At 38.3% G+C, this 6,509-nt stretch overlaps 1 long non-coding RNA gene across 2 annotated transcripts in view; it reads right to left on the reverse strand.

Annotated features, from left to right (window-relative positions):
- LOC120538796 overlaps positions 1-4,728 on the reverse strand; it is a 42,117-nt gene extending 37,389 nt beyond the window's left edge. For both annotated transcript variants that reach the window (XR_005635514.1, XR_005635515.1), the window contains exon 1: positions 4,622-4,728. This is a non-coding gene — a long non-coding RNA (uncharacterized LOC120538796). The remainder of the gene's footprint in view (positions 1-4,621) is intronic.
- Between the last annotated feature and the right edge of the window lie 1,781 nt (positions 4,729-6,509).

Genomic DNA, 6,509 nt, shown 5'->3' on the forward strand with positions numbered 1-6,509 from the left:
CAGAAAAAAATATTAATCTCTTGTTATCATGGAAAAATTCTATATTGAGGACTCAAACTCATTGGAACCCTGCAGTGACCATTTCTAGACAGTGGCAAATGATATGAAAAGCATCTGTGGAAAAAGGAAAAGAAATGTTCACTTAACTCATGCTTATAATTCACATGTCTGTTATCCATTCATATGGTCAAAACATGCAAAATATGTTCTTTTTATGTTAATAATCTTATTAACAGTTACTTTCTGAAAACTGAGCACTGAAGATCAACAGGAGATACGTCGTTCAAAACAATGCTGTACAGTTGAATTGAAAATCTGCCTCTTCCTCTCATTCACTGGTTAAGAATCTTGTTTAATTCAAAGGCACAGTATTCAACCATAAACATATGACCATACAAATAAGTAAGTGACATATTGATTATGTGACACAAGTGGCATCATTTTCATGGACGTTTTTCACATCATTTACCATTGTCCACAAATGGTCACCATAGGATCCTATTGAGGCTTTAATATGTAATTTCTCTATAAAAACATGGGAGTTCACATTTTGTGGCCACCACTAGAAACTACATGGGGAAAGTAACACATTGTAAAAATATTATTTTTGGGTGGAGGATACACAACTGAATGGTTACACAAGGCAAAAAGTAACTCAGGGTGACCAATTAGTCTGATGTACACATCTTTTGGATGTGAGAGGAAATAAGAGCACCTGGAGGGAAACTCATGCAAACACAGGGAGAACATACAATGTCCACTGAGCCAGCATCAAGGACTCAGAGATAGAACTTGAACTTAGAAGCAGACAGGGAACAGCAATGCTAAATTAATATTGAAATATTGAAACTTCATGTTAATTGATCAGTATTAACAAACATTTCTTTAAGTGACAAGCCGCCTGTTTTAGTGAAGTCCATTCAACCGATAAAAATAAGCTGCTTCAGATGATTACAAAGTTTTAGAAATAAGCATCTTCAGAACGAAGAATACCAATGGCTGTTTAATAATATTCATAAGTGATAGTAATTGACTGAATTCAGTCTATGTCCAAGAAAGATTCACTTTAATTGGTTTTCTTCAACTTAGTTGATCAGCACCAGTGCATCCATTCGGTCAACCGAGGGCACACATATTCGGCGTAATACAGCAGATCACTTGACCGCTAGTTAGCACTACAGTTAACCTGTACTTTATATGACTCTTTCATTAGCTAGCCAGTGGACATGGTGCAGTCAGTGCAACGACCTGAAATTTGCTGATGATATAACATTCCTGTTCCATAACCATCGACAGATGCAAAAGAAAGCCTCAGATGTACTTGATGTTACAGTCCAGGTGAGTCTTAACATTCACAAGGGGGGAAAAAAAGCTGCTGAAGATCAACTCAGACTGTAAACCAGTCTGACTTGTAGGGGAATCCTTAAAAAAAGTGGACTCCCTCACTTACCTGCAAATCTGGAATAGCCTGCCAATAGGAATTCGCCAGGCAAATACAGTGGAGCACTTTAAAAAACTGCTGAAAACGCATTACTTTAACATGGCCTTCTCATAACTTCACTTTAACCTAATACTGATACTCTGTATGTTCAATTCATCACAATAACTATTCATGGTGGCTCTAAAATCCGTACTGACCCCAACTCTCTTCTGTTTCTTTTTCTGGTTTCTTTGTGGTGGCGGCCTGCGCCACCTCCACCTACTCAAAGCATCATGATGCACCAACATTGATGGACTGAAAGCCAGAAGTCTACGTGACCATCATCATCAGGTCCTTCCATGAGAACCCTAAATACAAAGAGGACTGTTTGATTTATGTTAGGTAGATTGCCCAGAGGGGACTGGGCGGTCTCATGGTCTGGAACCCCTACAGATTTTATTTTTTTTCCTCCAGCTTTTGGAGTTTTTTTTTTTTTTTTCTGTCCACCCTGGCCATCGGACCTTACTTATTCTATGTTAATTAATGTTGACTTATGTTTATTTTTTATTGTGTCTTCTATTTTTCTATTCATTTTGTAAAGCACTTTGAGCTACATTTTTGTTTGTATGAATATGTGCTATATAAATAAATGTTGATTGATTGATTGATAGTGCGGTGGATAAACTAGGCAAAAAAGATGCGGATGTAAGACTCAAATCAGCAAGGTGAGGGCAACATTTATCCAACCGAGGAACAACTGGAGCTCCAAAGAGTTTTGCTGAGCCACTAAGCTTTGCTTATTCTGCACAAACATTAATTCTGTGCAGTTATATTTAGCAGGGAGATGGAGAACAACAACAGCCACTCTGAGGAAAACCCAGTCCTTCATCAATAACTGCCTACACTGCATACAACAGATTCAGTAGCCAGAGACAATCAACACTTTAACAGCACTGCCTAAGAAAAGGAGATCCTGAGGAGGAGGTGGATGTAGCTTGGTCACACCCTGAGAAAGGTAAGCACCAACATCACAAGTCAGGCCCTAACTTGGAACCCAAAAAGGAAGCTTAAACAAGGGTGACTGAGAAACACTTGGCACAGAGTCCAAAGACTTGTGCTTGGAATGGGGGCAATGAGTGCCAGCTGCACAGGGTAGAAGTCACTGGCAAATGCCTATTGATATCCTATGCACCATGAGGGGCAAAGGGCCCTTGTAAGTAGTAAGCCATGATTTGCTAAAATAGAGAAGTCACATGAATGCACCTCATCCTTCTGATGCCATTCCACTCTTATGAGCATGTCCATCTTTATGAATGTCTCCCACATGTAGATACTCTTGAGCCACATCAACCCCATGCAGTCTGCTTATGGTCACACCCACCCTGAGCAGCTTGCCTCTGGCCACGCCCATTCATGCAGTTTGTTTCTGGCCACACCCACCAGATGTAGTCTTAGTCCCCTGAAGACCTTGTGGAGATTTGCTGGTGTATATAAACAAAAATTCGACTGCCACTTTTGGCTCACTTTTTAAGTCTCTCTTGTATTTGTCAGAGTTCAGGAAATAATTAGTATTTTGTGTTATTTTTATTTTTTTTTTATTTTATCAGTTTTTGGGTGTTATGGTTACTGTTGTTGTGTTGCCATGACACTACGTGTGATGTTTGACATCATGGCAGCAAGCTATTTAAAATCAAGCAGGGTGTTAAAGGGTATCCAAACTTTGACTGAATTAAGGGAAAGACTCCGCTTAAGAAAACATTTTTGAAAGGAAAAAATATCTCTAGGAAATTATTTCAGATTTCGGCCTATCACAGATGTTTAATATTTCCATCTTTGCTTCAGTCAGTTATTCCTTAAACGTCTTCCTCACAGATTTCACATCCATCTTAATCATTCATCTTTTTATCAATTTTTTTTTTTTTTTTTGGTGGGAGGATTTACTTTCGTTCTTAAACTTTGTTTTTTCAGTTTTCTTTAACTCATTTGCATTGTTGGCACCCATGCCTGTAATTTTCCCATTTTGTTTGCCTACTCCTTGTATTTATTTCATTGATTGACCTTTTTTTGTCTTGACCACATCTTCTCCTATTCTTTCCCCTCCAACTGTTAGTATTATTATCCATGAATCCATCTTTTAATAACATCTTAGCCTACTCCCAACCTCTCAAACGTAACTTTCAGCTCTCTGTTCAACAAATGGCCACACTCCAAGTAAAGTGTTCAAAGTACAGTAAGTGCTAGAGAGAAGGTGAAGAAACCCACAGTGAACAGCAGAGTACATGCAATTAAGTGACATCTAAAAGCAGAAAGTGCACCAGCTTGACTTCCATTTTGTTTTGTTTTTCCAGCCATTACAAAAACACAAAGCAGCACAAAAATGAAAGAAATTATCCAGTATGTTCTGACTACATATAAAAACTGAATAAACTTTCAGCACAAAGGTGCTCCTTACTCACTTGGATGGTTTCCACTCTGGCACAACTAATCCCAACTGTTGAAGGCTCTTTATTCATAAACTAGTTCAAGATCTATGAATGTGTTAGCTACGTAAAGGAGCTGGGATTTTTCATAGTAGTAATGATGCTTGGCCACTCTCTTTTCTAAGGAAAGGATATATCATAAGAAAAACCATCATTCAATAGTAATGCCTGAGTGATAAATCAAAATACATTTATATTCTTCACCGATTCTTCCACTTAATCTTTCTCTGTAGCCCTTGAATGAGCCGAGTTGCTCTTCTCTGGACCTTTTCTAGTGCTGCTATGTCCCTTTTGTAGCCTGGAGACCAAAACTGCACACAGTACTTGAGAAGTGGCCTCACTAGTGCATTATAAAGCTTGGGCAGAACTTCCTTGAATTTGTCCACTACACATCAGGGTGCTGTATAACCTAACATGGAGCACTGTTACATTGCCAGAAACATGCACACACTGAGCCAATGTAGAGTCACCAGTTACCAACTATGATGGTTTTACTTCCTTAGATAGCCAGGTTTGTGGTAATGTGCCAGAGGCCATGAGCAACCAGGACAACTGATCTGAAGTCCTCATTAAACTATCCAATCTACAGTAGTGCCATGCAGTGTATACAATGAACAGGAACTTAATCAATTCAAGCTAATGACCCAGACTTACTGAGAAGTCCTCATTCATTGGAAAACAATCGCAAGCCCCAGTCTCCATTGCAACTTTAACAGCTTACCCAGGCCTCTCGTCCCACATGTTGATCCATTCTGGGCAGCACAATCTGCTCGGACAAGTAGTTGCATCACAGACCTGTTATGGCTGAAAGCTGCTTGTCCCTCTTTAGCCTTTCAAAGGCTACATAATTATTTATTTATCAGGCCAGAGTTTTGTTTGTTCAGAACTAAACATTAACTAATAACAGCGTCATACCACCAAGGAATGGAGAAAGAATTAAAAATCTGTCAATTCTTTCCATGCCTATGACAGATGAGAGTTTCCAATTAAATTAACTCATGTGGCTTTAACCTCCATGGCATTAATCAAGAGCGAGACTTGAGCTCAGAATTCCACGCAATTATGGTTAAACCCAAGTCACACATGGAGTGATATGCTTTATGGTAATAAGTTGAAAAATCTTTGGAATAGTACTCTGCTGCCATCTAGTGGATGAAATAAAATTAATCTTTTAAAAAATCATGAATATTTTGCTTTCTACCACTTAATGGTAACTCTAAGACTGATATTCATGAGTGTGGAGGAGCCTTCAATGAAAAGCTGTAAACTAAAACTGAAACATTTCTCAAATCGAGTGATAGTGATAACAATGTGAATTGCTAATCAGAAGTTGACACGCATAGTGAAATAGATGCATACTACTCTGTATAACCAAACCGCCATGATATGCAGGGAGAATTTGGTTACGTGAAGCTTTACCATGGTGGGTAGCTGGGTGGCAAAGGACAAAATCACTGCAATCAAGTGCAAGGACAAGAAAGATGTTAGGTTTCTTCATAATGCAGTAACTGTCAATGTTTCATGGACAAATCTGTACAAATCCTAAAGTCTGCAGATGGCACAACCATAGTGGGTCTCAATTCCAGTAATGAAATGTCTTCCTAACAAAGAGAGGTGGAGAATCTTGTAGAATGGTGTTTTTATAACAACTTGAGCTCACTACTATTAAGACAGTGGAAATAAGGATTGATTTCTGAAAACAAGTCACTAACTGTTCACTTTTGTAAATTAATGGCCACACTGTGTCTGTGGTTCAGTCATTTAAATTCCTAGGGACTGCTTTCACTAATACTTTAAAATGGGACAAGCACATCACCTAAATCATCAAGAATGTGAGGCAGTGATTGTTCTTCCTTCACCAGCTTAAGAAGCTTGGCATATCAAGGCGTATATTGTTACATTTTTACTCAGCCATCATTAAGAGTATTGTGGATTGCCATTTGGTTTCCTTCTGCCTCATCTCTTTCTAAGACTTAGTTGTAGCAGGTGATTTATTCCGATGAGAAAATCATTGGCTGTTGTCTCCCAACATTAACTGATCTGTTCATCACTTGAGTGAAAAAGAGAGCAGGAAAGATTGCAGCTGACTCCATCCACCCCAGCAGCTATCTGTTCATTAAACTGCTGTCACACAGGAGGTACAGGTCTATTGCAACCTGAAATACATGCCATCTCCTCAGCTTCTTTCCTCAAATTAAATTGTGAATAAACTTACATAGGGATACTCCTAACTGTTTTTGCAACATACTGTATAACTGGTAACTGTTATTTGCCTACTCATAAATACTTCTTACTTGCTCAATTTACACTATTTGATATGTATATTATTTTGTATATCTTTTGTATGTATTTCAGTTAACTACTGAAGTTTGTAATTGTTCAAGAAATTGTCAGTGTCAGGTTAATGGTGAGTTGAAACTGTATTTTCTTAAGTTGGTTATGTCTGGTATCGCATGTTTTACACCTAATCAAGGTCAATTATGGTATGTTTCACATGCTAGCAATAAAGTGATTCTGATTTCTGTCAGAGGATATGTGGAAGTCCCACAATAACACAATAGATGGTGTTGATTGTGTGGATTAAGCATTGATATTTCACACTGTCATGA

Source organism: Polypterus senegalus, chromosome 11, assembly GCF_016835505.1.
Source record: "Polypterus senegalus isolate Bchr_013 chromosome 11, ASM1683550v1, whole genome shotgun sequence".
Lineage (NCBI taxonomy): Eukaryota > Metazoa > Chordata > Cladistia > Polypteriformes > Polypteridae > Polypterus > Polypterus senegalus.